Source organism: Oryzias melastigma, linkage group LG21, assembly GCF_002922805.2.
Source record: "Oryzias melastigma strain HK-1 linkage group LG21, ASM292280v2, whole genome shotgun sequence".
Lineage (NCBI taxonomy): Eukaryota > Metazoa > Chordata > Actinopteri > Beloniformes > Adrianichthyidae > Oryzias > Oryzias melastigma.
The window spans coordinates 23,932,635-23,943,793 of NC_050532.1; positions in this window are offsets into that span (position 1 = coordinate 23,932,635).

Sequence of the window (11,159 nt, forward strand, 5' to 3'; positions counted from 1 at the left end):
TCTCGGCCTCTGTAATTTCTTCATTCAAATTGTTGCTAATCAGGAACAGACGGAAAATTCCATTTGAAGAAGAGTTAATTTGTGAAGTAAAAATATTGCTATTAGCTCTCGGAAATGGGGGGGTTTCTCTGCACCAACAATCCTGCCCACAATTTCCAATGAACGACTGCCACTCTGCAGAGACTATGTACACAAAAAATGTTTTTGTTTTTTTTTTCCCTAAAAACTATATTGTACAATTTTAAAGAAATCCACTGGGAATGCTTTAAAAATGGATCCAAAGATAATCTTACTGGGCCCTTTAAGAAAGAAATGTTGCATCATCGTTCATGTGACAGATTTTAGTCAAAGGAAGCTCACCTGTTAACCAGCACTATGATGAGCTCTGTGTTGATCAGAGTCGGTCCCTCATTGGGCTCCTTCAGTTTCAGCAGTGCACTCTGGATGTTACTTAACGTACTGAGAAGAGCATCAGAAACATTCTTCTGCAAAGACATTACAGCGGTATGAGTTCATGGTTCCCTTGGACCAATTATATTGGTGAAGTGAAGTGAATTCATGGAATCTGGACTTAAAACTTTCTCTCTGATGAAGAGCTCACTTGGATGAGAAGTGAAACACTTTAAAAGAGACGATTTTGAGTCCTTAACCAAGGACCTTTTCCAAACTGAACTCATTTAGTTAGATCAGTTTCAGAATACTGTGATGTTATCCAGATTTGGTATAACTGGAGACAATTCTACAGCATTGATTTTGGGTTGAACAAAGTTGTGGAAAACTAGCAAACAACCTTAAATTTTAAAGTGCACTTTGTTTCTAATGCTTTATAGGGTGTGAGCCAATGAATAATAGATCGTGTTTGATTGTGGCCATAGCAGACCTCAGCTCTAACAGGTCTGAAAAGATTTATAAAGAGCTAAACAGTGTCAGCGGCTGAGCTGCTGAAAGTTCAACTTCCCTTCTGAGAAGAAAACCCAATCTGCTTGGAAGTTAATAACTCACCATGACGGAATTGTACAGCATGAAGTCTATTCCCGCCACAATGGTGCTGGCAGCTGTGTGCACTTGGTTTCTGCCGTCTTCTGTTCTGCTCACATTCATGTTCATGAGAGATAAGCTGAGGATCTCGAACAGTGAGGAGGCAGACACCTGTGTGTGAGGACCATAGAACCAACAGAGATTTTCAAGCTTTAAAAAGGGTCGTTAAAAAGTCTTTAATTAAATTTCACTAACATTAGGCATAAATGCATGAAATTGTCTTAAATTTTGATAAATGGGTCCTAATTATTTCTCATCAATGCAAGTGTAACTTCCTGTCAAAAAAAAAAAAAAAATCCAAAATGCACTGTGTCATAAGGTCATACACTGGTAGTAAGTTGTTTAACCTCCGCTAACTAATTAGCTCATGCTAATTGGTGCAGGAAGTGCTAATTTATGAAAGAAAGAAAGACAAAGCTTAAAAATAGTTATTACTGTTACAGCCGGTGAGTGAAAATCCCTATGAAGCAAACTGGAGGTTTGCCAATAGATATGTTAAACTGGCACAATGAGGATGATGGCTTTTGAATTAGAAGAAAATTGAATACTTTTGTTTCATTTTGGACATATGGTCTTAAATTGGATTTTAATTGTTCCTTAAAAGGTAACCAAACCCTGAATCAAGTTTTTTTGGCTATTGAACTCTTTAAATGTAGGGTTGGGCACCGAAGTTCGGTTCCAAGTAGGAACCGTTATGATTTGCGCGGTTCTACCGAAACCGAAAGATGCGGCTGCAAACGGTGCCGGATTTCGGTTCCAAATTTCATTGAAGTTTCATTTGTCTGTGGACATGTCAATCACTTGTACTCCCTTCTGATTTTTTACGATTCAGCCTATCTATTTACTTTCTTGTGTTCGTGGGCGGGCTCATATAAAACCGCCGAGATGGTCGGCGTCAGCAACGTCGGTGGGCGGGACTTTCGCTGTGAATAGTGGAGTTTCCGCAATTTTTAAACAACGCTGGAGCCCCATCCCAAAATGAAACAATGAATCGTTTCCTCCTTGTTGGGCTGCTAATAGCAGAAAGCTCGGCTCGGCTCCGCCCACCACCACAGCGGGTCGTCATCATCTGCTGCGCTTTGCAGCCGTGTGATTGACATTTATCTTCCGCCTTATTTTATTGAAATAAAATATTGCTTTTGCCCAAAAACAACTGCAAATAAATGCCACATTCCTGATTTAATTTAATAAAATGTCAGGCTAAAATTTCAAGGACGTTTAAGTTTATTTAAGACGGAGTTTTATATTAGTGTAGCGGACTGAGTTCTGCTGGGTAACTGTATGGGTGCATTCTGGATTCCAGGGTTCAGTGAATGCACCAGTAGGAGACGCTGATTGGCCCTTGTTCTGTCACTCAGCCTGTTGTCGGGGGGTTTGGACTGGTTGGGCGCAGCTATTGGCTGAATAGGAAAAAGAGGGTGGGCTGTGCAGGCGCGAGGGAATGAGAATGTTTTGGGGGAAGCGCTCTCCCCTGTTGGTTCGGTTCTGAAGTTGCTGCAAGTTGTACGGCGTTGGTTACGGCCGACAGTAACCAGAATAAAGAGCATTAAAAAGCTTTGGAGTTTCGGTGCATCAGTCTGGAGGGACGCTACATTATGCTTTATATTACGTGCGCACAGCTGCACGGCAGGAGGGAGTCTGCGCTTGTTTGAAGCCGTTCTGCTTTGGGTTTAGGAAGATAAAGGCATTATTTTTTATTACTGAAGTACCGCAATAAGCACCGAAAGGGAACCGAAACCGAAACAAAAGAACCGCGGTAGAACCGAACAGAACCCATCGGTGCCCAACCCTATTTAAATGAGGCTTTAAAAGTGCTGTCTGTTGGTCATTGCCAAATTTTTGATAAAATGAAAGACTTGTTTATTCTTGAAAATATAGTCAAAAACCGTCTATGTGCTGCCTCCTACAGGTTGAATTGAGGTATTACATTTGAATTCAGTGATTGGTCAAACCATTTAAGTCCGACATCATGATCTGTAACTACAGTGATGTTAAACGTCCTGTTCCCCACCCCTCTGAATTTCGGCTGTGGGCGGAGTCAGCCTCCAACTTCCCTGTTTGGTGACCCTTTAAAAAATCCTCCAATCTATCTTCTGTAAATTAATAGACACCCTGTTTTTCTACACCGGCTTGAAAGTTCAAAAAAGGTTCATTTAGCAAACCTGGATTGTTAAATTGATTATTATTATTATTATTTATTTCAATTTTAAATACACCAAATGTTATTATTAGCTACAGGTCTGTCACAACTCCCCTCATGGGTGGATACAGGCTGTGTGCAGATGAAAATGCAGAAACCTGTACGGAGTATGAAATATTAAGGTTGTTGGATCAGTAATGGACCAGTGCGCGCATCTTACAATGACGACTTTGTAGCATATAAAGACACTGTACAACAGTATCACCTGCATGTCCCAAGAGCGTTATAAATACTTTACCACACGCACAACAATGGTAAGTTTCATTCTTATGACATCCATTGAGGTGGCTGTACAAGACACTCCCCTTAAGATGCACTTCTTTTGGTTTTCTGACTCCTGCTTGTTCTGTTCTTTGCTCTCTCTTCTGTTTTTGTCCAGGTCTGTTGTGGCGCCTCTTTGCTGCTCCGCCCACTTCCCTGTGCTTCCTGCTGGAGGAGTTCACAGCTGCACCTTATTAATTCATTTAGTTGTTTGCCTATTTAAGTTCCCTTGTTTTATTTCTGTGATGGAGCGTCTTGCAGGTTTTCTTGTCATGCTACTAGCTAGTTTGTGAGTTACTAGCTTTCCCCGTTTTTTTTTTTTTCCTCTAATAGGATGGTGATTTTTGTTTGTTTGTTTGTTTCTGCCATCAAATAAGTTCCACCTTGTCCTTCTGTGTCCAAACCCTCTCTGTATCTGGGTTCTTGAACTGATGATTTCATTGTTTAACAATAACTGTCGTATACAAACCTTTTTCCTGTGCATCTTAGTTTAAGAATAACGTGTTTAAAGTGGTATTTGAGACCGTACCTGAACAGACACACGGAGTTCAACTCCTTTTTGGACTAAAGCGGTTAGTCCTTCAGCTACAGCCTCAGCATCTTTTGGAGTGCTGGGAGGAGCTTCATTAATAATGTTGGCCATTGTGTCCACCATCACCTCTCTGAGCTTTTGGAGTTAAAAAAAAAAAATGAGTACAGTAAAATGAACAGTACACTATTACATTTGTTGCATCATTACAACAAACACTTTAATACAAAACAAATATCTATAGTGGGCACAGGTGTTTGTGTGTGTGTGTGTGTGTGGTGGTGGGAGGGGTAGGTATTTAGGCTTTTTTTTTTTTAAGGTTTTAGGTGCTTTACTCCAAAGTCAATGGGGACCAAGTTGCTTAAGGACTCCAGTCATCTTTTAATCTATTTTCAAACTGTTCTAATTGATCTTTTAATCATGGTTATGCTGTTTTTAGCCAAATAAATTTAAAAAAACAAACTGTCAGTCATAAATTCTGCAAAACAACATTGGTTCTTTAAGGGTTTACCTCTGAGTTGTGGGCGGGACTGTTGACATGGAGCATCCCCGCCCCCTTTCCCCTCCCCCGTTGTAGAATCGAGCAAAGCAGGAAACTTTTGGCTATTTTCTCTGTCATGAATAAACTATTTTTCTGGCTGAATTTTATTTCAACCGCTCTTCAATCAATTTGGATAATTATATTTTCAGAAAAAATTATTTAAAGATGAATTTTTTTTGTTTATGTCCCCCATTATGAAGGAATTGCCACAAGTGCATGTTAAAAACAAAAATCTTTTTATTTTATTAAAATAAAGTGCAATACATTTAATTTAATATTTAATTGTGCTACAAGTTGTTTTAAATTTGTATATTTTAGACTTAATAAACAGGAAAACGTGAACCTCTACATTTTTTCTCTTTGACATTTTTTTTACTTCTTTTTTATTTTCTAATCAGTAACATAATACATGAAACTGATTTGATATATCTGTGTTTTGTAATTGTTATTATCTTATTTCTTTATTTTTAATTCTTGAAATAAAACAATTAAATCAAATACAAATCAATTTTTGGCTCAAAAGGTTCCTATTTGCCAGACTTCTGTAGTTTGAGTCTATTTGCGTGTCCACTGTATTTATACTCCTCATTTCCCCATTTCAATCTTATTTTCTTCAGACTGGTGACAGCCTTTCAGTCACCAACTCCCCAAATCCCAGTTAGCTACATTCCTCAGCTCACCTCTGACGCATCGGGTTTGTTGTTTAGGTTTTTGGCAACAGACGAAAAGATTTGTCCAACGGTTTCTCCAGAAAGTCGACCGCTTTTCTTGAGTTTCTCCAACGCGTTCTCCACTCCAGCGCGCAGATTATCATTGGAGTTTGGATTTGGTGTAAAATCCAAAACCTGAGAAACAAAAACACTTTATTATGTAGGAGTCTAAAGCTTATTAAATATAAAGTTTCTTTTTTGTTCACAAACCTGAACCGTGAAGGTGGTGTTCAGTGATTGGCTGCCGTTTGTCACAGTTACAGCTATAGGAAGGCTGTAGTTCGAACTGCTGTTTCCAAGGGGGAGGAAGACTGTCTGCACCTCTTTACTTTCACTGCAGACCAACTCTTTGTCTGAAAATAACAAAAATGTGTTTTTTAATGTGAGAAGATGAGAAGATTGGATTGTAATGCTTTGAAATACTCACAGTCAGCTGTAAAACAAAAGCGACAGCCGGCACAAGGCTGCAGAGTGGTGCAGGTCAGGTTAAACGCATCGAGGATCGTTCCAGTGGACGGAGACGCGAAGCATGAGAGCAGCTCAACAGTCGTTGGGGTTCCTTCTGTTTGGTTTGATTGGCTCGGGGAGGAGGATGATGATGGAGAAGATGGAGATGATGGAGAAGATGAGGAGGACGGAGAGGACGGTGATGAGGATGAAGAGGAAGACGATGGAGAGGACGGTGATGAAGATGAGGATGACGATGGAGAGGACGGTGATGAAGATGAAGAGGATGACGATGGAGTTGTCTTTAAAATATATTCTAAGAACTGTGGAGCAGTTTGGGCTTAAAAAAGAAAACAAAACACTATGATGATTGACTTTTCAAGTTACATTTTCTATAAACTTTATATTGTGATTTATGTTACAACCAGCAATAAATTCTTTATTTTACTTTTTCAACTGTGGCTTTTTTCAAATCAAATCAAATCCATAATCAATTCAATTTCTGTTTATTAAGCACTTTTCCAACAAGTGTAGCATCAAAATGCTTCACAATAAAAAAATGTCCACATTTAAAAGAGAGCAAAGACTAAGACAATAATAATGATAATTTTAAAAAAGTTGTTAAAATTGGAAAACAAAAAATACATACATACCCCCCCCCCCAACATTACTATGTGAATCAAAATATGAACTCACCAAAAATAATAACCACAGTGACATCTTTATTCCGATCTTTGGCCTCTGAAATTTTGTTTTTTTTCACTCTATAGCTTGTTTTTTCGGCATCTTTATCTACCAGTGGAATCAGGTTTGCATTGATGTAACAGTCCTTTGTCTGTGCCTAGGAGTGAATAAACAACTTTCATTCATGAAACTCTTTTCTTTAGGTATTTACTCAATTGTATTTTTACGTACGTCCCATTTTTTTTCATCGTCTGTTTCCTTGATGTACCAATCAGCTTTTGGACAGCTGTTATCACATTCCATCTGAATATTTGCATCTTTTATCTGTTCCTCAACGACGCAGCCATCCGTGCAAGTAAATCTGGGAAGAAGAAGTTTTTGGAAAAGTTCATCTTGGCAAAAGAAAGTACATTTATTCTAGTTTCTTCCAGACCAGGAACTATGAGAGCCTCAAAGTCCCATTTTATCGTTTAAAAATGCACAATATTTATGCTTTTTTGACAATGAAGCATTTATTTATACATTAAGTTTTAAAATAATACCATTATTGAATTACAACAGTGTCTATATGTTTCTATTTAGAACAGTTGTAACTTCTTTTACTTTTGATGTCAGTGCACACCAGTTCCTTTCAAAATAAAACCCACCCCGTGTCAAAAAGGTCATCCTGCTGCAGCAGCTTTACTTCAAATAAAAAAGAATGGCAGTCCAGAATAGTATTTTTTATAATTAGGATTTTGGTGCACTTTTTTCCTTTTATTCTAAAAATATGACACATTTTAGTAGAATATATTTATTAAAAAAAAAAAAAACTCAAAACATTTAGAATATTCATTTTTTAACCACATTTGTTCAAAATTTTTACCTCTTTAGTGTAATTTACCAAAAATAAAAATACTTACATTTATTTCACTAACTCTAACTTAAAAATACAAATTTAAAGAACATTTCTACCAAATTTCTGACAGTAAATTTATATTTTTTGCTTAAATGCTTGACTTATTAAACATCCAAACAGAAATGACAAAACTTAACTTACTAATCTCGTATTTATTCCATTGTTGGCATTTTTTATTAAAGCTAAAGAGCCACATGTTGCAGACCCCTGGTCTAGTAGGACTATATCCTTAACTTCTGTCTTTACTGATCTATATATCCTCACTAAATAGTGAGCTTCCCCATAAAACATATTTGTTAGTCAGTTGTAGCAGAGAGGTGTCAAAAACAATTAGATTTACTGCAATAATATCGGGCGACACCAAGACCTTTTCTAGAGCACATACCTTATGTCATTTCCGTTGTACAGAGTTGGTGTGAGTGTGATACACACATCCTTGATGTCAAGTTTCGGGGAGCTCCCCTTTAAATCCAAACTATACTTATTAAAGTGAAAAGGTTCCAGGCACTCTCCCTTGATTTTAGGGCTATTATCATTAGTATACTTGTCATTGCAGTTACAAGGTCCTTCTGCAAGAAAACAGACGAGTCGAGCACAGGGTCAGTGCACCATTCATCAGCGGTGAAATCCATGACGGCCCTGCGACGGACTGGCGACCTGTCCAGGGTGTACCCCGCCTTCGCCCATCAGTGGCCGGGATAGGCTCCGGCCCCCCCGCGACCCCGAAAGGGATGAAGCGGTGAAGAAAATGGATGGAAATCCGTGACTTCCTTATCACAATCAGCAGACTAAGCAACATATACCAATCTAATAAAACAAACACGCTGCACCAAAAAGATGGATGATTCTTATTTTTTACTTCAGACATGTCAAAAATTAAAAATTGGGTATATTTATGCTTAAAATGAACATAATTTACCTGCTATTTGGTAAGCACGACGGCTGTTATCTAAACCGGTTTGCAGGAGAAACAAACAACTTTCACGTTAATTTGTTCTGCCTGAGAGGATGCAGGAATGACTTAACGATTTAATGTTCTAAGTAATATATTTCCCTTTTTAATTGCTTTGATATATGATAGTGATTTAACACTGCTTCACATAGAAAGCAAAGCTGCTTCATATGCAAAACATGCTGGAAATTGTGTTTAAATTTGAGTCCCATCATGCACCAGTAAAGGGGTGGAAGGAGGTTTTTGGTTGTCTGGTCCCGCGGGGGTCATGGAGGAGTGGACCAAAGCTTTACATTTTCCTACACAAACAAACCCAATCAGCACCAAAGCCTGAAGCAAACCAAACAGCCGGAAACACTTCAACAGCGGTTTATGTGGTGGTGTGTGTGGTATTTTAGATCCCATCAAATGAATCTGACTGTCAACAACCCTTCTGACTCGCTGACGGCCCCTTCACTTTGCAGAAGATCAAAACCTGAATCTTTCATGTTTGTGATTGAACCACCAGCTCTACGTGCACAGCAGTATCCCTGCCAGCTGTCAACGGAAATCCTGAAACTTTTCTGTAGTTTATTGAGCCCAGAAAGAAGGCAGAAAAATATCAAAACTTTAGAGACACCTTCCAATCATCTTTTGATCTAATGTAAAAACATCCCCAGTGGGCTTTTAAATACTATTATGTCATTTTTAGCCAAAATAAATGGTTATTGTAGGACATAGTTTCTGCAGAGCGGCGGTTGTTGTTAAAAATGTAACTCTAAGTTGTGGGCGGGACTGTTGGCGTGGAGCAACGCCGATCCCCCTTCCCCTCCCCATTGCTGAGAGCTCTGAGGAATGTTTTCTATGCCACAAATAAGCTATTTTTCAAAAGGCAATTTTTCCTTTGCTCCAACAACAATTTAAATAAAGAAATCCTCATAAATGAAATGTTACGCTTAATTTTCTTTAAATATGTCCTCCAGAAAAATGCTAAAAGTTTCCCTTTGTGGGATCAATAAAGTTTGATTTTTTTCTATTCCATTCTTTCATAAAATGATTTTGATTTGGAGATGGTTTTTGGGACAAAGTCTAAAAAATGTTACAATATATTCACTCGAGAATCTGTGATTGTATTTTCTGTGTTCCTAGTTCAATTTCCTTGTATTTTAACATTTGTTGGTGTTCTAGGGTTCTTGTTTCTAATTTAGCTCATTCAATTTTCATATAATGAAAAAAAAAGTAAAAAATAAAGTAAAAAAAAAATCACTTTTTTTAAGTTTAGTCCATTTTTGTCTTTATGAGCTACAAACATCATAGTGTGTCACATAAACGCTGATCACCCTGTTTAAAGCATATTTTGATTTGAAACAGCTATACACCATAAAATGCAAATGTCGGCAATATTTAACGTGATATTCTTCTTAAAATGACTGAAATGAAGGAGTCTTACTGCATTTCCATTCAAACTTGGATACACCATCTAGAACTGATTGATCAGACAGAGACAGAGTGATGAAGTTCTCTTGACTCGAGACCGAGGGTGGAGATGCAGAGATTGTCACCACGGATCTCGAATCTCTGACAAGTCGTTTTTCCTAACAGAATAAAAGAAAATTCATTGATGCATCAGCCTCTCTGGTAAAATTCAATTTTAGTGTAAATATTCTGTGACATTTGTAGAGTAAATTACCTGTTCCCGGTTGAAGTCGTTCAGACTGTCAATTTTTTGAGAGGAGAAAGCGTTCCATGCTCTGATTGTTATTTGCACACATCCTGTGACAAAGAAAGTAAAGAAAATGATTTTTTTTTTGTGTTCAGTTGCATTAACCCTTTAACACCTAATACGTTGCCAGTGATGCTTCAACACAAAAATCTATAACGTGTTGTAATATTAACTGTTAAAATCTGCTGGAATTTTGTTGATCACGTTAACAATTGAAAAGTTACAGTAAATCAAAGAACATAAACACTGGAGGTCTGGTGTTAAAGGGATCAAGGCAAAAAACATAAAAAGAAGTACACAGATTCACTTAAAACAGATTTTTGCTTTTTTTTTTTTTAACAAAAATAACATAAAATTCCTCAAAGTCTGCAAGTAGCAGCAGTGCAGAGCGAGTGATGGACAGACCACAGATTGAGCATGACAGCCGTTCTGCATGTAAAAAATATCACAAATGTCAACTCGTATCAAACACCCAAAGAAACATCTACACAACTCAAAATGTGACAAATTCAGCTCCTTTTGTAACTTTTAAAGAATTTCTTTTCAGATTAGGTCACATCAGATGTCACACCTGAGTGTACCATAATTGTTGTCCACGTCTGACCGATTCCCTGAGGGGAGCAGTGAGCTGTAAACACAGCTGTGCTCAGCGACCATTTGGTGCTTTAACCCCCAAATTCAACCCTTTCATGGTTAGTGTCAAGTTGGGAGGCTGAGAGGAGTCACTTTTCAGGCAAACCTCTGAGCTGATTTGGACCAAGTGAGAATTTTTCATCAGAAATTGTTAACATTTTTTTTTTTTTTCTATCAGGCCTTTCTTCTTCACTGAACGGATCTTGAACAGTTTTGTGTTCATGTGATGAATGTAAGAGAACTCCCAGAAGATTGGAGGCAGATGTTGCTCAGATTTGACATGCAAAACCAAAAAGGTTCAGCAGTTCATTTGTGGTACCTTCTAAAATAAATACTTTCAATACTTTAGAGTTCTTTTATTATCTATCTACAACATTATAAATTGAAAACCAGGTAAACTTCATTCATATTCCTCCCTCTTTTCTATTTCCACACCAGAACATGTGATGGCTTTCATCAGTTCTGACTAAACCAGAAGCCTTCAGCAGTAAAAGATTTAAAACCAAGTTGGAGCTGTAAGTGTTATTTTATCCTTTAGGAAAATTTGAGGGTGCTTTGCCTTGT